The sequence below is a fragment of the Girardinichthys multiradiatus genome, chromosome 20 (assembly GCF_021462225.1).
Source record: "Girardinichthys multiradiatus isolate DD_20200921_A chromosome 20, DD_fGirMul_XY1, whole genome shotgun sequence".
NCBI classification, from domain to species: Eukaryota; Metazoa; Chordata; class Actinopteri; order Cyprinodontiformes; family Goodeidae; genus Girardinichthys; species Girardinichthys multiradiatus.
This window is the reverse complement of record NC_061812.1, coordinates 1,558,145-1,582,679: the sequence shown is the minus strand read 5'-3', so window position 1 is coordinate 1,582,679 and position 24,535 is coordinate 1,558,145. Positions and strand designations below refer to the sequence as shown.

General features: G+C 42.8%; 1 protein-coding gene across 4 annotated transcripts in view; it reads left to right on the top strand.

The window, feature by feature from the left end:
• The first annotated feature begins 272 nt into the window (after positions 1-272).
• Positions 273-24,535, top strand: part of dag1 (dystroglycan 1) — a 54,484-nt gene continuing 30,221 nt past the window's right edge. Inside the window, exon 1 of one of the 4 annotated variants that reach the window (XM_047347062.1) lies at positions 273-372. The gene's annotated coding sequence lies outside the window, so the exon portion shown is untranslated. Of the gene's footprint in view, positions 373-6,388; positions 7,389-7,409; positions 7,995-24,535 lie in introns of those variants that run through there. The other 3 variants (XM_047347061.1, XM_047347060.1, XM_047347063.1) reach the window with 3 other exon arrangements.

Here is a 24,535-nt window from a genome sequence, read left to right as displayed (position 1 = left end):
CAAACTTTTCATATTTATTTCATTTACAGCTTTAATTAAGCCTTCTATCTTTGCAGTCTTTAGTCCTTTAAATTAAACGTTTTATTACTGGTATTATCTGGTTAGATTGAGTCCTTAAATGAAGCATCTGTTCTGTGGTCGTTGGGTTTGTGAGGTTTTTAGATACGTCTCAGTTTTCTTGGTTTGTTGCTTTTTCTCCTGTTTAATTTTGAAATGTGTATTCCAGGTAGTTCTGCTTCCTGCTATCACCTGACTCAGCTGCTTTGAGGTGCTCATTATCTCCTTACATCCTCAGCTGCAGTAAATCCCAGTCATTTTTTTCAATTTCCAGTTTTTGCCCAGAATATCACCCCACTCCACTCATGGACCTTGGTGAGTACCTTTGGCTCTTTTTGTCAGCTGTGCTTTACCTTTTCATGTACTCTTTGGTAGGTTCTCTCAACCACAGCTGAACAACCCACGAAGGGTTATCTTTATGGCCTCATCCTTACATCCCAATCAGAATTTCCCATAAATATTCATAAACTGTGCTGCAAAGAGGACTTTCACAGTTTGTGACAGAGCTTCTAACAACCAGCTGGGGATTATGAAAGACCTCACAGAGATTATAAATGAAGCAGCACCCAGGGTTTATCACCCACCTGAATGCATTTCTGTTTGGTGCTCCGACACATTCGCTGTGTGATGATGACGTCACAACTAACAGCAGGAAGATGAGACAATCTGCACATGTTGTTCCAAAGATGATCTGACATTTTCTTCATGTTGAGGCTCAGAGCTTCTACAGTTTTTGTCTGAATTAGCTGTGAACACAATGCTAACAATATTTTCCTTGGGCCATCAGCAGAAGAACTGCTGCTTAGCAGGTAGTGACTCCCGATAAGCCAAAATGGAGCTAAAAAACTGCCTGAGAAATCCTGAGAAAGCAGAGATGGATGAAGGTAGGATGACTGGTTGGAGACAAATGGAGATCTGTTGCCAGCTGACAGCAGGTTCCCTTTGTAAAGAGAAAACAAATCATTTCTTTAAAACAGCATCAGTTAATCATAAGGTGCAGAGCTGTGATAAAGTCCTCTCAGACCTGCTCTGGAAGTCGGACTTGCTGCAGCTACTAAAGCTGTAAATTTTGAGCTGTTAAAAGCTTTACCTTTTATTGCTCTACATAAAGATAATAACATTTAGCTAGTTTGTTATTAATTAGCATGTCGGGGTGCAACATTTTGGACTCTGTTGTGTTTTATTCTTTCAGTTATTTTGGTGTTAGTTTTGTTCTGTCTCCTACTGTTTGCAGTTCTCTCTCTCTCCCCTCGCTCATAGTTCCTTTAGTTGTTGTTTTCTTATTTATCATTTAGAATGGTTTTCTCTTTATTATGATTATTATTATTATAGTTCTCTAGTTTTAGTCTCTATTCTTCCAGTCCCTCCTGATGGGTTAGTTTTAGTTATTGTATACATTTTGGTTTGTATTTATTCTAGTCCTCACGTTCTCTGCTTCCTTTCCAGTTATTTCAGTCAGTGTTGGTTTAGGTTTGTTCACGTTTTTGGTCAGGGTTTCTTTATGGGTTCTTTTGTTCATTCTTAGGTTGCCAGTTTCTTAGTTCTTAGGTTGCTTCTTCTGTTCCTCCAGTTTCTCAGTTTCCTTTAGTTCATGGTTATTCCTGATTCTTATACTTCATTTGGTTATTTATCTTTGTTTTGCTTAGGTATTGTTTATTAGTCACTTCTCCCATCTTTAGTCTTTGTATTAGTTTCACCTGTTCCTTCAGCCTCCCTGCTTCCACGTCACACCTGTTCCTTGTTCTTTTGATTATCTGCCCTTTGTTACCCTCTGTATATTAGTTGGTCTAGTTGCATTGTTCTTTGCTGGTTCCTCCCGTTCACTACCCCTGATTAAGTTCTGTTGTGCTACGTTCCTGCAGAGAGAACTCATGTAAGTTTTGGACTCAACTCATGTTAGTACCTGCAGTGATTTTTGCTACGTTTCTGGAATCCTTTGAATAAAGATGAAGCTTTGCTATAACATGCTGCTGCCCAGCACTTCTCTGCACTTTGGTCCACTAAAGCCACAGAATGTGACATAGCAGTGGTTGTTGGTGCTGTCAAGTTTTACTTTTAGCAAAGTTGACTTTCTGTTAGATTCCTGATAAATAAAACTAGTTCACACTTTCAATGACGAATTAACAGAAATGGGTTGGGGACTCTGCTTGGATGTGAGTCAGGACCTGCAGTTCATCTATGCACCAATAAAACCTGCATGAGACCTTGCAAACATTAAACATGACCAACATTCCTAGCTGTGGTGCACACACACACACACGTTAACAAAGACAAAGCCAGTAAGGCTTTTCTATCTTTGTGCACTGAAAGGCAGAGCACACCAAGGGTCAACAGAGTCTGAAATCAATACAAATGAATGATTCAGCCTCAGAAAATATGAAGATGTATGTGATGGGGGGGCCGGGTGTCACGTTTAGCCTGGTGTGTTCCTCTGCCCCATTTCTTTCTGCCAGAGCTGAGATGAAATATTAAGGAGGAGAACGACACGTTAACCCACATACTGTACCCTCCACTGCCACTTCAATGCTCCGTTTTAACAGGCACAGCAGCAGGAAACACTAACACACACTTATGCCCAGGATGGTGGTCTGGAATGCTGTTGTCACACAGATTTTTATATTTTCAGTTCAGAGAAAACACTAAAGCAGGACAGAAGCAGAATGCAAAGAAGATTTTTCCAGCATTTCTGGATGAGAAAAACTGCAGTACACAACACACACACGGCTGCCTTTAATTCAGACACGATCAGATGGTCTGGTGCACGGCGCCCCAACGCATCTCTCATGGAAGCTATTTTACTTCATCGACCAGCCGTTCATCTTACGGGTAGATTGATGGAGTACAGTGTGAAGTTTTTCCATCACACGTTCATCAGATAATCTGACACGCTCTGAATACCTGCCTTTCAATAATCAATTTACCTGCTATCTGTTAAATGACTCTGTCACAGCCTTCCTCTGCAGCTCCCAGAGTTTCTTCTCAAACATCTGCTGCTCAATATTTACTTGGTTATTACACACCTAAAAGCATTTTTCTCCCGTGTGTTTTGTCCACTCCTTGGGGTAATTAGCATCTTTACAGTATAATAAGGTTGCATTAGCAACATGTCCTCAACAATGAGGGGAGTCCTCATTAGAGGGAGGTGGGAGAAGTGAGGCGTGGAGGTGGGCTCTGGTAGAGAGAGGAGTTGCCACTTTGCATTAGATACGGTTGCATGGACGAGGCTCGCCTGGTGCATTCCCTGCGTCCGTGCAGGGAGCGGCAGAGATTCGGGGTGGTTCTCCTTCAGTGCATGTGTGTTTGTCTGCATCTGTTACTTTAATGCAACACTGACCTCAGTCCCCGCTAGGCTTCTCTGCTACCTGCTTCAGTCAGAGCAACTTTATTTGCAACAAACTGTTTATAATATGAATGAATAATGCATCAGAAGACCAAAACTAATGACTTCATTGTTGTGAATGTAAACTGTGTCTGTCACTGCCATGTTATTCCTCTACAGTGGGAGTGGTGCTGCTATCAGGACGTTTTAAAACCCAGCTGCCTACCCTCCCACATCCACTTGCTTTAGAGTAATCGTTCATTGGTTCTTGGTTTCTTCTTCATCTATCATTAAACAGCCCCAGAATCACAGAAGATCTCAAACAATTTTCACCACTGATGTTTTGATCTGAGAAACTCCCAATTAACTCTGAGTTAAACAAATTCAGAGTTAAGAGGGACGCCTCCTCGTCTCACACAAACGATCTGACGACAGAACAAAGCCGAATCATTACAATGTTCCAGCAGACAACCAATGATTTAATACTGCTGCTGACATGGAGATGGGATCGGAAGCAGAACTGTTCTGATCACTTCAACTGTCTGCTAATGACTTGTCTGAGAGATTTATTAGAGTTTTCTTTCAGAACTAAAAAGATCTGGTCCAGAATCTGACATCCAAAGATATTCTCTGAGAAGTCTTAGTTTGGTGACATTTACCCAGGAAATGGGGAAAATGACTCGGAGCGGTTCATCTGAAATCTATTAAAGAATTCAGAACCTTTTCTAACCTTCCCTTTCAGGACACATCCATCAGCTACACACAGGTTTTTCCTGTTAAAATGCGAGGGTGCAGGAGCCTGCAGACGTATACAACAATGCATGCTCACATTTATGGTTCATTTCTAATCTTAGACGTGAGAGAGGAGGCTGAAAACACCTGGAGCAGCACACAGAGAACTCCTGCAGGTTCTAATCTTCTCACTGTGGAGCAACCGTGTTAGCTGTCCGACCGGCACCACTTCCCAACATGTAATCTAGTCATTTTCCCTGAAATGCTTGAACAGTCAGCAGGATCTTAAGATGTGTAACTGTTTCTCTGTAATTATCTGCTCTGGACTGGGTCAGATGGGTTCTATTAGAATTTGTACATTTCAGCTTGTTTCCATGAATATTACATAGAAAGCTTGCAGCATATTTTTCACATTTTTTTTCTTTTATTAGTGGCTGGGCAAACAGACGCCCAATCTGATCCTGATGAACGGATCATCATGATGTCTGGTTGCTTCAGCACCAGACATCACGATGATCCCGATGAACGGATCATCGTGATGCCTGGTTGCTTCAGCACCAGGCATCACGATGATCCCGATGAACGGATCATCGTGATGCCTGGTTGCTTCAGCACCAGGCATCACGATGATCCCGATGAACGGATCATCGTGATGCCTGGTTGCTTCAGCACCAGGCATCACGATGATCCCGATGAACGGATCATCGTGATGCCTGGTTGCTTCAGCACCAGGCATCACGATGATCCCGATGAACGGATCATCGTGATGCCTGGTTGCTTCAGCACCAGGCATCACGATGATCCCGATGAACGGATCATCGTGATGCCTGGTTGCTTCAGCACCAGGCATCACGATGATCCCGATGAACGGATCATCGTGATGCCTGGTTGCTTCAGCACCAGGCATCACGATGATCCCGATGAACGGATCATCGTGATGCCTGGTTGCTTCAGCACCAGGCATCACGATGATCCCGATGAACGGATCATCGTGATGCCTGGTTGCTTCAGCACCAGACATCACGATGATCCCGATGAACGGATCATCGTGATGCCTGGTTGCTTCAGCACCAGGCATCACGATGATCCCGATGAACGGATCATCGTGATGCCTGGTTGCTTCAGCACCAGGCATCACGATGATCCCGATGAACGGATCATCGTGATGCCTGGTTGCTTCAGCACCAGGCATCACGATGATCCCGATGAACGGATCATCGTGATGCCTGGTTGCTTCAGCACCAGGCATCACGATGATCCCGATGAACGGATCATCGTGATGCCTGGTTGCTTCAGCACCAGGCATCACGATGATCCCGATGAACGGATCATCGTGATGCCTGGTTGCTTCAGCACCAGGCATCACGATGATCCCGATGAACGGATCATCGTGATGTCTGGTTGCTTCAGCACCAGAGTCAGAGCTGATGTGAAGGAGATTTCGGTCCTTGAAGTGTTCCTGAGACAAATACTGCATCTCAGTTTTTTCCTCGTCATATGACATTTTAACATGTTTATAAATACTGATATGTGAAGAAACTCCAGCCTGCAAAGTCAATCTTCATTTACCAAAGAATGAATCAGAATCACAGAACAGCCCAAGCCCAGTCCTTCAGCTCTGCAGAGGCCTGGTAATGAGCCATTCATCTGATTCAGGTGTTCAGGAGACAGGATTCATCTAAAAGCTGCAGCACAGTAGTTCTACTGGACTGAACCCCCTGATCCATTAGCTTGTAGAAGTACCTTCACTGGTCGATTTGACTTGTCGATTTCCAGCCATTGTGTTGTAGATCTGCTGCTGTGTTTGTGATGATCATCTGCTTGAGGAGTCAGTTTGAGCCAAATGTCAGTTGTTAGACAAATTGACTCACATTTGACTTTTAAATAATTTGGTATTCAGAGTATTCTGAGTTCATGGTCCACTCAGTGACTGCAAGGTACAAACAAGCCCAAATAATCCGCCCTCCAATACCATGCTTGACAGATGGTATGAGGTGTTTGTGCTGATATGCAGTTTCTCCCTCCAAACATGCTGCTGTGGATCAAGGTCAAACATCTCTGTCTCCTCTGTCCACAGGACATTGGTCTAGAAGTCTTTATTCAGATGCAGCCTTGCAAACCTAAGTCAAGCAACCATCTTTCAGAGATAAAAGGCTTTCTCCTTCAATCATCCAAACAGCCATGCTTATTTTAAAACAGATGTGTTTTAGCTGTTTAGCTGACTTGGAGTCATTTTTAATTTGCTGTTCATCTCAGACTGTAAAGATTGTGGCGCTGTTCTCTGTAAAGTTGCTAAATGAAAAGTTTGTGGTTGCAGCGTTAAGTCACAGTTCAGTGTTCGGTTGTAAAAAACTGCTGCTGAAGCAGATCATAAAAACTGATTTTATGAATTAATTAGTAGAGGTTTTAAATCCAATTAAGTTTTATTTGGAGCACTGCTAAAACTTAGAGGCATGAAGTATAAAACTACTGCAGGTTCTCATGATGTAATCCATACAGTGAGGATGAGGCATTGGTATGCATTAAAAGGTTCTGGTAGGAAACCCATATTTCTAATAGGAATATGGAACCAGTGTGGATTCTGTACAAGAAGAATTCCCACAGAGGATCAATGTTGTGAGAAGGTGTGGTAAAGGAACTGCTCATTTTGGTTCTTGGACTAAAACAGGCCACTGTGAACCGGAACCGTCCTGAATGTCAAAGGAGAATCTGGGCACACTCGAACAGACGGAGGAGGGAGCGCCGGCCGGGCAGGCAGTTTGTGGGAGGAGTAATTCAGAAAAACACAGCTCTGCCCTCCATCATCTGCTCCTCCTCTTCCTCCTCCTCCGGGTGGAAACTGATCTCCAGGCTCAGGAGCGGACATTTGCGTGGAGCACCGCCGGGGATCGGGACTGTTGCTGCCGTGGAGGTTGCTGAGGTCCGGCATCGGCATTCCATCAGCTGATTTCACAAAACGTAATTTTCCTTCCTTTCCCCTTGATTCTGCCACAACCCGTTGGTTTCCCCTCCCTCCCTCTGGTTCCGGTGAAAGATTCTGCTGCTTTCTGATCCCGGTGCTGGTTCTGTGAGACCCTGTGGATTGATTGAGAAGCGCTACTGCTGCTAACTTTGGAGCAGCCTGTCAGGAGGAGGAGGAGGAGGAGGAGGAGGAGGGACCGAGGAGATCTGACACCGAGCACAGAGCTATATCTGTCCGCCGGACTGCTGCGGGCAGGGAGCCGCACACGGACGGCCACCGCAGGGAAGAGGAGGATTTATCCGAGAAAGGAATTTGACGGTCAGTGTCTTCCTCCCTTTTTCCCAGCTGTTATTTCTCCGTGCGGTGTTTGCGTGCAGTCACGGAGCCTGGAGAGCGGGCAGAGCGCCCGGTTGCTCCGCGGCTCCGTGGATGATTTCTCCGGGTGGATATTTTGGGGCTCTGGCTGTGAGATTATCCCGGCTGTCACGCGCTTCCACGCCGAACAGGTGCGTGATAAATGCGGGACGGACAGCGCTGGGCCTCTCGGGCTGTATTTCTGGAGTTATTTGGGGCTCCTGAAGGCAGCAGAGTTCCGTGACCTCATTGGTCCTCACAGCATTTCCCGTCGGTCACGAACCCCAGCATGAGCGTTAACGGGCCGCTAAGGGACCGGGTGTGCGCGCCGCCGCCCCCGATGCGCACCGGGAGGGGGGCGCCTCCTCGTCCGGATTCTTCTCACGTTGGCTTTGCCATGGAGACGTTTGACAGGAGCGGAGCGGAGCGGAGCGGGGACGGCTGCTGGGGCCGGGGAGGAGGTGTCCGGAAACATTTTTCTAACAATCAAATAATTTCCCTGCATGATAAAGAACTGGAACCTTCTTCTCATTCCCTGGCATTTGGAAGTCCAAACAGCGTATTGGTCGGGTAAATTGTCCTTGTTTTGCCCTGTTCTGACTCAGAAGGATCTGTATGTGTCCTTGGCCAGTTTATGAGCCTCTCAGGTGTCCGTCGTTTTAATAGAACCAGTTAGCTGCTGGGGTGTTTTTAGCTGCTGACCTTTGGGTTGGACCTCCTGACTGTCAGCTGAAACTCAGTCAGCTCTAACATTTTTTTTTTTTGGTCTCCTAAGTTTGAATAATTAAACAGGACTCTGTTATGAGGATGGAGGTTTCTAGGGGCCCCATAAGGGCCGTTTTTCTGTACATCACAGTGGGTTCTGTTCTGTTGACACTTTGGTGACGTAAATCACTAACCTGTGTGTGTGTGTGTGTGTTCTTCCAGTGATTCTGATCATCTGTGTTTCTGTTCTGATTTGTTCAGCTGCTCTGTTTGGGTTGGACGTGGAGTGTTGTTGTACCGGGACACCCGAACAGATCCAGGATTTCTCTTTGGGTGGATTAACTGTAACCAAAAACCCAACCACGGACACACGTTGCTGATTAACTACGGCCACAAATTATAGGATGTTCAGTGTTTGACACTGAGCACTAGTCTCTATATTAATGAACTAATTTCTCCTCTGACACCAATAGTATTAATAAAATAGCGATAATCTTAATAAATCTTGAGATTAAAATATTACAATAAGCATGATTTGAGAATGAAAAGTTAATTTCCTGTAATATTTTCTAATCTTGTTCCAGAAACCTTGTTGCTGCTGCATCCAGCTATTTTTTCAACTGAAAAACTTTTTGAACAAGTTCCCTATTCTTTGTCTGCATAGCGCCCCATCATGGTAGAGTTGGGTAGTGAAGCCATGATGTTTCCTCTCATTAATAATATTAATTAATTTAAAAGCTGACCGTGCATCACAGTCTGTTTGAAATTAGTTTGCAGAAATTATTCAGATACATTTAAACTCAGGACCTAAAAACTTTGACCCTGGTTCAGTTTGTACAGAACCAGAACTATGGACTTGTTGGTGCATTGAAAAAAACCTGAAAAATTTGGAGATCTGGGCATTTTTTTTCTTTATCTGTAAAGATTCATCAGATTCTGATACCAGAACCTGAGGGAAGTCCAGTTTTTGAAGTTTTCCAGTACCACCATTGCACGTCTGCACATGCAAGTTGGCATGTGCGAACATGAAGCTGCAGAAAGAGGGTAAGGATAATAAATCTGATTAGTTTTTCTGCAGTCTGAGGAAATAAACTGCTTGGTTCTACTGCAGCTCCTCATGTTCTCGGCCCGACTTTTCCTGCTCACTGCAGGGTTTCCTCACGTGCTCAGCTTTTACAGAAAGATCTCTGTGCAAACCTTTGAAGGTGAAGTGTGTGTGTGTGTGTGTGTGTGCGTGTATCAAACGGCCTCAGTGTTGAATAAAAAGCTGCACTTCAGCATGGATAGGAGAACCTGCAGGAGAACATCAGCTTCTTCATTTGGACTGTTTTTGCTTGCCCTAACTTTCCTCCATTAGCTGATACCAGACTTTTTCTTCGCTGAGCTGTTTTTCTCCTCCAACATCTCAGAACATCCCATCATATCCTTAAAACCAGAAAGTTCACAACTGCCAGCATGACTGTTAATATCAGTCTGTGAACCACAATTTAATTCTGGACCAAATCATTTTTTCTGTAAATCTGCTGGCGGTGTTGGTTCTAATCCTGTTTCCACCTGGAAAACAAACAGGATTTTCATTTAAAAGGCAGATTGGAGTCAGATCGTTTCCTCATCCCCACTTCTCCTCCTCTTTCTCTTCTGTCCAAGCTACTCCCCATTTCAGAAATCGGTGTGATCCAAAATTGGATTGAGTTGTGCTGGTACCAAAGCTTTGTGGATCCTCTGTGATAAGTCTGATCTCTGGTTCCCTGCTCCTCAGCCTACAGAAGAAGTGATGCCTTTAAAAGCAGGAAGAGAAAAGGAGCATGGTTTGGTTATCAGCCTGCTGAGTCATGAGAGGAGATCCAGATCCTCCCATCCGGACTCTGTTTCAGCCGAACTCCTGGAACAGGGGCCCCTGATTGGACAGCTGATAAAAACAAAATGGGCCCTGAATGTTTGAGACACCCGACAGGCTTTCAGTAAAACCTTTTTTTTCTGTTGGACTACTGCTCCCTCAGACATTGGCACTGTTTAGTTAAATAGGTGTTTATCTCAAGTCACTTCATCGTCATCATCAGGACTTTCAGCGATGTTATTGAATGTCATGTTTTCCTCATATCCTGCAAGCGGACCTAAAGCTGCCAGCAGAAACGTTATTTGAACCCGGAAATTCTGAATGATGTTCGGCTTGTCCTGATTGAAACCAAATGAAAATGTTTGATTAGGACAGAAAAACTACGATTTTCATCTATGATGCCTTTAATGAGCCATAAAAAGTCAGAATTGTCCAGTGTTTCACCTTGAGTCTGTCTTCTTTTCGGTATTTTTGTTCTCTCTCTTATGCTGTCCGGTCTCAGCCGGAGCAGATCCGATTGTGTGGGAGTGTCGTTGCCATGAGTTGTGAAGTGGGAAAAATGGGATGGCTGGGCAGTAATTAGTTCTGGGACATTAACTGCTTATCAGGGCTGCTTTTATTAGCCAGTCTGTTTTTGGCTGGTTGGCTTTTTGGACACAAAGCCAAACGGTTACCTGGTCAGCCATGAAGGAATTCCCTCTCCATGCCAGAGGCCTTTAATGGTGTGGGAAGACCTTGCTGGGACTGGGCAGCACCACATTCTGTCTAATCCCAACAAGATGGGAATTTCTCACCAGGATTTCATGTTGGTTTCTGACTTCAGAATAAAACCACCTTTTGTTGGCTGTTTAATCAGACATGAAGGATTTACTGAGAGCTCCATGAAAACAAATAACAGCACATTTGAGCTTTATTGGAAGCTTCTTGTCAACCCTGCTCTGCAGCAGGATGATTTATTCTGTTATCATGATTTCCAGCTGCTTTAGCTGATTAAAGACACTGAGAAACAGCAAAGAGTGAACTCTCTCCTAAACCAGTCTATTCATGGCGTCTGTTTGCTCTGGTGGTCTTGGAAACGGAGACACATGTGGAGGAGTGTTGCCCGGTCTGGTGTGAAGGAATTCAGCTTCACCATTAACCTCAAGCGCCGAGGGTGGGGGGGGGGTAACCCCGGAGACCTGCCTGCTATGCCAGGCTAGTTATGGTGGGTGTAGGGGGCTTGCTCAGGTGCAGCACATGAAGCTGAGGTATGACTGTTTGGTTGATGACTGATGAAAAACACACACTCATTTCTTCTTAATCTTTTCTCATAATTCTGGTTTGCTGTTCTCCCTGTAATCTTGGTAAATCTCTTCCAAAATGACACCCAGACAAGCAGCTCAGCTCAGAGTCGTATTATGTAATTAGATCTGAGGATGTCGTGCAGAATGATAGTTTCTATCAAGTATCTGCAGACTTATTTCAGGCCACTGAGCAAAGCAGACCTATGACCCAGATCTTCTGACCAGATCTTTGTTGTTGAGCAAGAGAACCTGCATTAGTCAGTTTGCAGCCATTTAAAAGTATCACTGTGTGCACATGTCTGTCCAGCCTCTGTGTGTGTTTTGTGTTGACTTGGGCAAACTGGGACCCATTGAAGCTTTGGTGGGAGACAAACAGCAGGCTGAGGAAATGAGAGCTGAGAGGAGCTGACATGTTAAATCTGACAGTCAAACAACAGCCGACCTTCTTCACACTAACCCCGGTGTGTGTATGTGTTTTGTGTTGACTTGGACAAATTGGACTCACACATGGGGCCATGAGTTGAAACAAACAGGAGGAAAGCCTCAGGTTGCACAAACGCTGCAGGTGTGAACGAGTCAGCAGCTTTTTAAAATAGCAGCATGGTCCAACAGATCCAGGAACAGTGATGTCCTCTGTTTGCTGCAACTGAAAGCAGGAAAAAACAAGAAGTCCCAGTGAAATAAGGAGAAGTTAATACTCCCAATGTTCTCATATCAACACTTAGAGCCTTGATGAGTGTTGTTACCACAGCAGAAGATCCAGAGTTATTTTCACTAACCTTAGCAGTGATAATCAGACAGATTAAAATTGAATTAGTTTATTCTGCAAGATTTTATTTATATGGTTTTATCTGCTCCTGCTCTAGATATCACAGAATTATCATCGCAATAAGAATATCATGAAGAATGTTTGGACTGCAGCAACAGTTGACACATTTTTAAGTATGATGCGTTCAGGGTGCCTGTATTATGTTTGGTGACACTTATTGTTTATTGCAGTATGAAAGGTTTTAAAGGTAAAGAGGACGTAAAGTCATTAAGAAACTACGACTAAGTTGCTATATACCAAAACAAAAAAATAATGAATGGGTTTTATTTTTCCAGCGGCTGGAGAAACGGCTTGTTATCTCTTTATCAGAATCGGCTTTATTGCCAAGTTGGTTCTTTATGAACCTGAAGCAGAAACTGTTTGATTACTGTCTATCAGTCATATCATTATCATGACATTTAATATTGCATATAATATGTTTTCCTAACAGTGGAGCCCTACCTACAAGCATACAAATGTATCTCACAAAAGTAAGTACATCCCTCATATTTCTGTTGATATGTTATATCTTTTCTTGGGACAGCAGTAGAAAAAGGACATTTTGATACAACGTAAAGTAGTCAGTGTCCAGCTTGTATAACAGTGTAAATCTGTTGTCCACTCTAAATTACTCAACACAGCCATTAATGTCTAAACAGCTAGAAGCAAAAGTGAGTTCACCCCTAAGTGTAAATGCCCACATTGTGCCTAAAGTGTCAATATTTTGTGTGGCCACCATGATTTTCCAGCACTGCCTGAGCTCTCCTGTGCATGAAGTTTACTAGAGCTTCACAGGTTGCCACTGGAATCCTCCTCCACTTCTCCATGATGGCATCAGAGTTGGTGGATGTTAGAGAGCTTGTGCTCCTGCACCCTATGTTTGAGGATGAGCCACTGATGCTCAGTAGGGTTTAGGTCTGGAGACATGCTTGGCCTGTTTCTTTAGCAAGGCAACGGTCATCTTGGAGGAGTGTTTGGGGTCGTTCTCATGGTGGAATCCTGCCCTGCAGCCCAGTCATCGTCTGTAAGCAGCATTGCTATATTAATTGTACCATCAGCTAATCTAAAGTCTGACTGGAACTAAATACTGGAGAATATTATCTGCGAGAAATTACTTCAGCTGGTCGTTAATAAAGAATTAAAATACCTTCGGCAACTTTGACAGTCTGGAGGATTAGATGGTAATTATATAAATCTGTAGGATCTCCACCTTTTAGAAGTGATTGAACTAAAGCTGGTTTCCATGAACTTAGAACGAGTCTTTTTGTTTAGGTTAAACTATGAAACTTTATTTCTTCATTAACCCTTCATCACAGCATGAGAGCTGCTCCATAAAATCCTAATGCTAACCCCCTCAACTACCTTCAGAAACACAGCTTAGAGGAAATAAACATTGGTTATTAATATCGGTCCAGTTTTACTTATTGTACGTCAATATGACGTTAAAGCTGACATATCGTGCATTACTAATTTCATATAAACCTAAATGGATTTAAATGTTTGGATTTTGTTATGTAAAAAGTAAAAGTAACACATTTTAATCTCTGTTGACCACACCCACGTTTATTAGCCAATCTGACGGGCTAATGTCACATTATTGCTTTTCATGGACATTTTTCACAATGTCTTCAGCTCTTTGTTGCTTTTTCTGCATGTTTGTGCTTTAAGGTTTTATCTGCCATTATGAGAAAATTGGCATCAGATGTGTTGAGTGATGCTCTTGATGCTGAATGCAGATTTTTTGTCAATCTTGCGATAGAGCAACAACTACAGTTTGCACCTATTCCAACTGCTGGACCCCTGGATTGTGCTCTAGGTTGATGAATTTCCAGAATCTCACTAATAACCCGGCATTAAAATGCATTTGATAATTTTCTCTCTTGGTCATAATTATTTCCAAATCACTTTTGTTGTTCCAATATCACTGAGGACCAAATGTTCTTTGGTAAAATAAACTGAGCTGCGACTGTAGATCCCAGTTCTCCAAGCATGCCAAAAATAAATCCTGAAACTTCTTGCTCTCCGTTAAAGTGCCCCTTCAGAGTGCTGTTAATGCTTCAGGAACTAAACACTCTGCATGAATGCTCCTCTCCAATCCTATATGCAGATTTTTGTAACGGATCAGGATGTCATGAGTCATGTATTCATCCCGTTACTCACCCTCCAACCCATCCATCCATACGTTCATCAAGTCATTTATTCACCCCTCCCTTGCATCCGTCAGTCAATCTTTCATGATGGGCATTCATTCAGTAGGATGCATCAATGATTCACAGCCTGGAGCTGGGAGACAGTGTGCACAGAGCAAGGATCTGGGGGTGATGGTGGAAATGGGAATGGGACGATTTGATTTATTGGGCAGGAGGCTGCAGAGATGCTCTGAGACTAGGAGAAAATGGGGTTCATAGAAAATGAGGGATGGATGGATGTTGTTGGACAGATGGGTGAGGAGAAGACTGCAGGATGAAGGGGTTTAATGCTGCTGACTGTCCTCGGTAGGCTCAGGGTGACCTCAGAGGAGAGGGTGTGGGTGCTGTTTACATATATGTGAGAATTACATTTTGATAAGGCAATAACTTGAAGGGCAAACAGATTGCACACCCAGATTCCCGCTGTTAGCAAAACAACGGCTTCAAAGAGCAGATCTCTGCAGCTGCAGCCGCTTGTTTCCACAGTTTAACACTCAGGAAATGAGTCCGTTGGTAAGAAAGCCTCCAACATCAGCTCTGCAGCAGAGAGTGAAAATGAGGCGCCGATGTCCATGAAGGAAAATATCTTTTTTAGGTCTGTTTCTAGCTGGAAGGAGGATTCCTCAATGAGTTTTTTTTAAATGGTTTTAATGTTTAAAGCCCCACCTGTAGTCAGAAGCTATGGATATTAAACAGAATGAGAGTGAGGGGGGGATTGGGAAGGCTGCAGCTTGGATGTACTCCTGTGGAGCGGAAGGTGTGTTGACCTGGACTAAGTCTCAAAGCGTTCTCTGCTGGGTTAAAGGTCAAATGTTCCTCTGAAATAAAACCTTTATCCATGTATCATTAATTCAGTCCTGGATAGATTTTGAATGCATTCATTTAATGAACTGTAACCTTGTGCAGGTAATGGTCACCCTGTGTGGATCCTACTGGTTCTGGCTTGGTGCATTAATCAGAATCAGATTTATTGCCAAGTTCATACATACAAACCAGGAATTTGACTCCGGTACTCTTTGCTCTCTGGGTTTTTAAATATATTTTAAATATATTTATGCATATATCTTTAAGTCCTTGAATTTACATATAATAAAATGGTGCATTTGCAACATCTGTGTGCTGTTGTTTTGTTCTCTATTGAATGTTCAACAGAGAAACAGCCTGGAGGAAGAAACTGTCTCTGAGGCGGCTGGTTTTAGTAAACAGTGCTCTGTAGCGCCACCTGAAGGTAAAACTCTGAACAGTTTATGTGCAGGGTGTGTGGGGTCTGCAGAGATTTTAGCAGCTCTTTTCTTGACCCTTGACCTGTATAAGTCCTGGATGGAGGGAAGGTCAGCTCTGATTATTCTCTCTGCAGTCCTGATTATTCGTTGCAGTCTGGACCTGTCCTGTTTTGTGGATGATCCAAACCACACTGAGATGGATGAAGACAGGACAGACTGAATGATAGCAGTGTAGAAGATGACCAGCAGCTCCTGAGGAAGGTTGAACTTCTTGAGTTGCCTCAGGAAGTACAGTCTCTGCTGGACCTTCTTCTGAACAGTGTCTATGTGTGAAGACCATCTCAGGTCCTCAGAGATGGTGGTTCCTAAGAACCTGAAATGGTCCACGGCCGATACAGTGTTGTTGAGGATGGTAAAGTGAATGCAGGAATTTTTCTTTGCACATAAACTGTTGATCTGTTGAGAATTATTGACCAGTGTGGATCCATCCATGCATTGAACCCGTCCACTGCCTGCTCATTGGTCAATGATTTTCTTTGAAACCATCTGATTGGCTGCTTTGTATTTTCTGTCCTATGGGCATTCTGTTTAACAGCTGATTCTCCCTGAAGACACTGATGGACACTTGTTGAGATGGGATGTCTTAATTCTGCAAGGTTACTGTCTATAGCTCTAATATAATAAAATAAGTTCAAGTGTGTCTGCAGGGATAAACTGAGGAAGGGCCAGCGATGTTTATAAATGAGCGTCTCCCACTCGTGTTACAGCATTTAGGAGATTAAATGTGTGTTTAAATGAAACTGGAACTTATAATAAAATAATTAGCAGGAAGCCTGACTAAAATCCAGCTTCCATCTCCCCATCGAGGTTGTTTTGGAAATGAACCTTAACCTTATTAAAAGGAGTTAATGACCTTGACCTTCTGAAGGTCTAAACTGAGTCAAAGTTACAGGACCAAACAGAACCTGCTATTCAATTTAATTCAATTCAATTCAGTTTAATTTATATAGCGCCAAATCACAACACATGTCGTCTCAAGGTTCTTCACAAAAGTCAGGTTCATATATTCTAATTAATCGTAACCATTGAACAGTGCAGTCAGATTCAGTTATTTATTCAAATTGGATAAAAAGTTTTTCTATCTAAGGAAACCCAGCAGATTGCATCCAGTCAGTGACTTGCAGCATTCACTCCTCCTGGATGAGCATGTAGAGACAGTGGACAGTCACTGGTGTTGACTTTGCAGCAATCCCTCATACTGAGCATGCATGTAGCGACAGTGGAGAGGAAAAACTCCCTTTTAACAGGAAGAAACCTCCAGCAGAACCAGAACCAGGCTCAAGTGTGAGCGGCCATCTGTCACGACCGACTGGGGGTTTGAGAGAACAGAGCAGAGACACAAAGAAGCACTGATCCAGGAGTACTTTCTATGGGAAGGAAAAGTCAATGTTAATGGATGTAGCTCCTTTAGTCGTTTCATCTAGAAAGAAAGAACAGATAAACTCTGATCCAGTTTTCAAGGTTAGAGTCTGAAAGAGAGCACATAGAGTTAGTTACAGTAGAAGCTCAGTCAGTAGCCATGTCTACGAGAGAGAAAGGGTTAAACACTAAAAGACAGGGCTATGTGGATCATCTGTAGAAGGTGAGCATTAAGTTGTTGCCAGCAGAAGCTCGGACGATTCCCCTCTCCAGAAAGGTGTCACAGGTAGACACAGAGTCAGGCCAGGTGTAGCTTCTAGGAAGAGAAAAGAGAGAACAAAGTTAAAAGCTGAAATAACAACAAATAATGCAAAATTGGAGAGTAGTGTGAGAATGTAGCGAAGAGGGTGAAAGTGGTCATTATGTCCTCCAGCAGCCTAAGCCTATAGCAGCATAACTACACAGATAGTTTCAGTTCAGATTATTTAGTTAAACGGCGCTTATTTACAACAATGTCGTCTCAAGGAACCCCACAAAGGGTCCCTCTGATGGTCATTGTTCTACTAAAAACCACAAGGATTGGGATACCTCTCTCTGTCAGACTGATTATAACCATTGGAAAAGAGAAGGAGTCATACAGGTAGCAGAAATGGAGGGTGTGTTTGCACCTCAACCTATATTATCTATACCTCTTCCTGTAAAATTGTATCTTATGTGTTCCTGTCTCTTCAGCCTTGTTTGAAACTTGTTTGGATTTACAATAGATAGGAGGAGTTTCAGGTCACATTCAGTGACGTCAATCTCAGAGGTGAAAACCACTTATCTGCAGATGAATATCAGCCAGTCGGTTTGGCCCGTTTAGCTCCAATAAATCCAGCAGACAGTCTGTTAGAGAATTTGACTTGGGGTGCCGAGTTTGGAGGTCACTTGGCTCAGTGTGGAAGGCTATCAGCCGTGGGACGCCATTATCATGGAGATAAAGGATGGAGCCTTGGCGCTGGGACATCTGCGGTGGCTGTGGAGGAGGAGTGCTGGATACTGACCGCCTGTCCGCAATGAATTATCAGCTCAGTGAAACTTTGACCAGCTGGCAGAGAGAGAATTACCTTGCGGCTCAAACCCTGACAGTTTGGTGTTTGATTCCCTGAATAAAGACACCACTCGAATGAGGAAAATTTCCTTCAGTTCATAGATTGAAGCACCCGACTGCAGGATCTAATATAATGTTCCATAAACTGCTCAGTGGCTTGGTTCTACTCTAATTAAAAGGCCGTTGACTAGGGTTTGGTTGAGGATCATGGACACATGTTTCTGTGTTTCTGTCTGAGGGCAGACGACCGATTACTATCCCCTTTTGGACCATCTGTGTGGAATAACAGGTATAATCCACAGAAACATGGCAGATCCCTGTTGAAGGTGTGTTTGCAGTTCCTGGGTGACTTTGCTTCCCTTCCTGTTCTGATATTTATAACTGTGCACATTGAGCCAGGTAGGACAGACTCTGAGATGATGAATTGATGCATCAGCAGGGAGGTTGGGATGAGATGCCTATCACAGCAGAGCCGACACACACGCACACATTTAGGACAGCATGCACACACAACTTTCCCTCACATTCATGACGTCCATGCAGCAGAGCTGGTTGCAGCTTCAGGTCTCTGTTAGCTGCCTTATCACAACTCCACTCAGCTGACCCAGATCGGACCTGTTTGTCTTGGCAGAGGTGTGTTTGCAGTGTGCAGTTAAAGGAAGCCCGTGGACCAACGGTAGTCGTACTCAGAGCACATTTCAGATGCATGTTTGGAGTTTGGAAGGAGGTTCAGTCACCTGGGAAGAGGGCAGAGCCTCATAAATCAGACATTTTTTCGGGTTCTCTGCTCTGTTACGGTGAAGATGTCAGCAGAGGTTTCTGCAGCCCTGTCACAGTGTGTTTCATAACAGATAGTGGTGAAGGAAAAAGAGGATTATCGTTTGTCTTTGATCTAAGATCCAGCTGTTACACATGAGGGTTTCCGGTGAACTGTTGGAGTCTCAGAGGTTCTGCAGATGAATCTGTGCCACTGAGTCAAAGCTCTAAATCTAAAATGGGACGCCCGGTTGTAAACACCCACCCTTACACCTCCTTTCTCTAACTGACTCATTGTGTAAAAATAAATCCTGACGGAGTGATCGAACAGTAACTGAGTCTATGATGCCAAAAAAAAAGCAGCGTTATGAAAGGAAACACTTTTAAAGCAACGTGTTTGACCTCTGAGGGTATTTCTGTCCGACATGAATCACTGGTTGTCCATTGCTGCCATCAGAGCAGGAGTCCAAACTCCAAGCTGCAAATGACATCGTGCTACAGTCCAGCACGATTTTAGCAACAAAAGTCACTGATAGACATTGTTCTGCAGAAAGTTATTCTAGAAGTGCTCAATATAACTCATCATAATATGTACACCAGTATTTACAACAGCACAGGACTGCTAGGATGCAATATTTGGTAGGCTGTTGTATTTTAGGTTCCTTATGTTCTGCTCTTCAAGCCAATAATAAATCCTCATTTGTCGCCTTATTAGGTTCACCTTGCAGGTACTGGGTTGGACCATCTTTTGCCAGAAGAACTGCTTTAATTTGTTGTCCAGACATTCAGTGGCATAGATTCAACAAGGTGTTGAATCTATGCCACTGAATGTCTGGATTTAATCCAAATGTCGCAGCTTAAATCCAGACTCATCGGACCAGGCAACAGTGTTCCGAGCTGTTATTTTCCAGTTCTGGTGAGTCCGTGTGAACTGGAGCCTCAGTTTCCTGTTGTTGGCTGACAAGAGAGGTACCTAGTGTGGTCTTCTGCTGAGTGTGCATAATAATTCTTCGAGGGGAGGGTCAGTCAATAAGCTTTGAAGTAAAAAGGTATAAGATGTTCTAACATTTATGATAAGGCAGACCGCTCGGTGAAGCCAGCCATAGCTTTGCTGCTGACAGAGTCTTCTCCCAAAGGCCTTTGGGAAATCCTTCTTTCTCTGTATCATTCTTTTTGTATTCAATATGCATTGGGAATTATTGGACTTATCATTTATCAAATTAAACTTGTGTTAATCTTAATTTCCTGCTCTTCATCTGTTCTTTCTCATGACATCCGGACTGGGGTGTTGAGGCTGTATTATGATATCTGGTGGAATTATTTTACCTCAACAATTCATAATTAGTCTGACCTCATGTTGGATAACATACTCCCTGTAAAGTTGTCAGAGTATCAAAGCTCTTTTTCTTTGGTCAGATTGATCCAGACTGTTGAAGTCTAAAAGATTGAATCCAAATCCGTTTCACCTGGACCTGAAATTCTTAGACATCAAAAATATCTACATCATGTTGAACTCTGAAGCCTCTTGGTGTGTTCAAGTCAATTTGGACCTAAATGCTTCTAGAAATCTTATGCATTGTGCCCTTATTTATTTAAAACAGTTGAGTTGATTTGAATTTCACTGAAGTGATTGGTTGATGGAAAATTCTGTATGGTCATAATGACCAATGTAAATAATGCATGAAGATGTCATGTCTTTGCCATGGTATAACGGTTCGTTCAATGGGTGATCAGTCTGAAGCTGGTAGAACTTGTTGCTGCTCTTATTTGAAGCAGAAGCTAGAAAATGTAAGCCATCTGTCCTCTGGGTTAGCAGAATTACAGGTCCTTCTCAAAATATTAGCATATTGTGATAAAGTTCATTATTTTCCATAATGTCATGATGAAAATTTTACATTCATATATTTTAGATTCATTGCACACTAACTGAAATATTTCAGGTCTTTTATTGTCTTAATACGGATGATTTTGGCATACAGCTCATGAAAACCCAAAATTCCTATCTCACAAAAGTAGCATATTTCATCCGACCAATAAAAGAAAAGTGTTTTTAATACAAAAAACGTCAACCTTCAAATAATCATGTACAGTTATGCACTCAATACTTGGTCGGGAATCCTTTGGCAGAAATGACTGCTTCAATGCGGCGTGGCATGGAGGCAATCAGCCTGTGGCACTGCTGAGGTCTTATGGAGGCCCAGGATGCTTCGATAGCGGCCTTTAGCTCATCCAGAGTGTTGGGTCTTGAGTCTCTCAACGTTCTCTTCACAATATCCCACAGATTCTCTATGGGGTTCAGGTCAGGAGAGTTGGCAGGCCAATTGAGCACAGTGATACCATGGTCAGTAAACCATTTACCAGTGGTTTTGGCACTGTGAGCAGGTGCCAGGTCGTGCTGAAAAATGAAATCTTCATCTCCATAAAGCTTTTCAGCAGATGGAAGCATGAAGTGCTCCAAAATCTCCTGATAGCTAGCTGCATTGACCCTGCCCTTGATAAAACACAGTGGACCAACACCAGCAGCTGACACGGCAACCAGACCATCACTGACTGTGGATACTTGACACTGGACTTCTGGCATTTTGGCATTTCCTTCTCCCCAGTCTTCCTCCAGACTCTGGCACCTTGATTTCCGAATGACATGCAGAATTTGCTTTCATCCGAAAAAAGTACTTTGGACCACTGAGCAACAGTCCAGTGCTGCTTCTCTGTAGCCCAGGTCTGGGGAATGCGGCACCTGTAGCCCATTTCCTGCACACGCCTGTGCATGGTGGCTCTGGATGTTTCTACTCCAGACTCAGTCCACTGCTTCCGCAGGTCCCCCAAGGTCTGGAATCGGCCCTTCTCCACAATCTTCCTCAGGGTCCGGTCACCTCTTCTCGTTGTGCAGCGTTTTCTGCCACACTTTTTCCTTCCCACAGACTTCCCACTGAGGTGCCTTGATACAGCACTCTGGGAACAGCCTATTCGTTCAGAAATGTCTTTCTGTGTCTTACCCTCTTGCTTGAGGGTGTCAATAGTGGCCTTCTGGACAGCAGTCAGGTCGGCAGTCTTACCCATGATTGGGGTTTTGAGTGATGAACCAGGCTGGGAGTTTTAAAGGCCTCAGGAATCTTTTGCAGGTGTTTAGAGTTAACTCGTTGATTCAGATGATTAGGTTCATAGCTCGTTTAGAGACCCTTTTAATGATATGCTAATTTTGTGAGATAGGAATTTTGGGTTTTCATGAGCTGTATGCCAAAATCATCCGTATTAAGACAATAAAAGATCTGAAATATTTCAGTTAGTGTGCAATGAATCTAAAATATATGAATGTTAAATTTTCATCATGACATTATGGAAAATAATGAACTTTATCACAATATGCTAATATTTTGAGAAGGACCTGTACAGCGCTGATCCGATGGATTTTTTCAGGTTTCCAAAAGGTCTGTATAAAAACAGCTTTTATCTACAACACTGAAGTCTACCAACCTTCAAATGGTCCAGCATCTCAGTTTATTTCCATCTTTCATACACAAGACAAGCCAAAGAGCTTTAAGGGACTTTAGAGGAAAGGCATAAAATAACGAAGCATAAATGTAAAACATTTAAAGGTTCACCACGTCCTGCTCCAGATTTGCAAAATATTATTCTAAGATTAAAAGAAGGAACAGTTTGGAGCTTTTAAAGACCCATTTCTTTCCAGCTTCCACCTTCAGGAGAACTTCAATTAGTTTTTGGGGAGGACACAACTGTACCACCTTCGATGATCCCAGTTTATTTTCCAACTGGAAACTGAGATGAAACCCAGTGGAAGCCTGCAGATCTGAACAGCTTCAAGTTAAACTGAGAAGGTGCGTGTGTTGTTTCCCAGCTCTCCCTTTCAGTCAGCAGCAGCTGGAAGCAGCTGTCGCTCACATGCATCCAGATACACGTGACCTGCTGCTGCCAACTGTCAGCGTCTGTCACATCTGAGCTGGTGGTCCATTTTGACCACACACACATACACACACACACACACTGCGAGCTGCTAATAATACTACAGTAGGCGCATAAGACATAGTTGACCGAGGAAACCTTTAAAGCTTCTCTGAGGCTGTTTTCAGCCTTTTATTTAAGAAACTTTAATTATTTTAAAGTTCTTTTAGCAGCTGAATCAGTTTAAATGTGAAGAAATATTTTAATTCACCTTGGCTGCTCTCAGTCTTCACAGGTAATCCTGTTCATAGAAAAAATTCAAAAGGTTTGATTACAGCTCAGTTTATACCTGTATATACATTAGACTGGGTTAGTACTATGACTGAGCTTCTTGTTTGTCTTTCAGGCAAACATTTGAATTATTAATGTTCCTGGAAGTTTATAAATATTCATAATTTCTTTACAGTTAAATGTGGCAGACTCTCTAATCCCATCAGAAACACATTTCTTTGTTTTCATTCACATTTCCAGGCTTGACTCAGACTGAATTAGTTACTCAAACACATCAGTTACAGTGAAGAAAAATAAAAACTAAAATTGTGTTTTATCTTGTTAGCTCATCATGGATAGTCCATAAATGTGTCCAGGAAAGCTTTGGGAGAAATTATTTGGAGAAAATCATCAATGAAGAGAAGGAAGCTGCTGAGATGTTCCAATGATATGAGGCTAAAATCCTTCAGTTTTCTCAGGATTACAGTAAACTTAACATCTTTTATGCACTTAGGCATGAGAAAAAGGTGCAGCCGTTTCAGTTCTAGAGTTTTAATGTAAAAATAATCTGCTTCTAAAAGTATTCTAATCTAATCCCAGATTGCTCAGTCATGTTTTTTTTAAAGATGAAGCTGTGATTAAAAATTATCCCAAAAATCCTCATTTCTGTACATCATAGAAACAACTCTGGAATTTAAAGTGGGTGTACTTTCTATTTGGACTGCATCATTCTAGCTATGTTAACTGTCCAGACAGTAAAACGTGTTGCTGCTTTCAGGAGAAGGTTTTGCATTAAACAACAACTGGAACATGTTATATTCCTGGCAGAGTGAGCCTGAATGCATGCTACCTGAATAATTAGCTAACTCCTACTGCAGGACTGGCTGTTCTTCCAGATATTCTTATTCCAGACAGTGATATTACCATAATATTTGCCAGATGTTGTTCAGCCTTAATTGTAGTGCTCCTTTTTGTTCTGTTCTCTGTTTGAGACCCCTTTTATCTAACAGCTTGCAGCAGCAGGTTGGGGAGGGGGAGCATAATATTAAACCTAGAGAAACTCATCACTTCACCGCTCCCTCTGGGATCTGATCAAACTGAATTTAAATGTGACTGAAAACGTGAGTGGTTTTAAAACCGTGGTGTACTTTCACACCAGAAAGTGTCCAGGTTGATCAGGAGCAGCAGCTTCTTCATCCTGCTCAGAATGTGACTGAGTTCCCGTCTGGATGGAGAAAGAAAAAGATTTCTCGTGGCCAGTTTAGTTTTATAGGACCCTTCATATCCAATGAAGTTCAACATTTGATTCAAAGTCTTTCCCTAAAAAAGACATTACACTAATGGAAAAGAATTGCAGAGAATTTTCAGAATTACATAAAAGAAGCCTTGTTGACATCTAGATATGAATAAATAAAAGGCTAAATATTGATTTAAACTAATAAAATAAACTCTGGACTTTTGTTCCAAGGCTTCCCGATGTTCAGGAAGTTGTTTTCAGGTCGGAACAAAGCTGCTAATCTGGGGTGTCACTGAGGATTAATGGGATCAGTTGAGCTCTGCATCAGATTTAGTTTTACATTTTTTAAGCTGCTTGACTGAATGTTTCATCCAGAATGAGCAGTTTCATGACG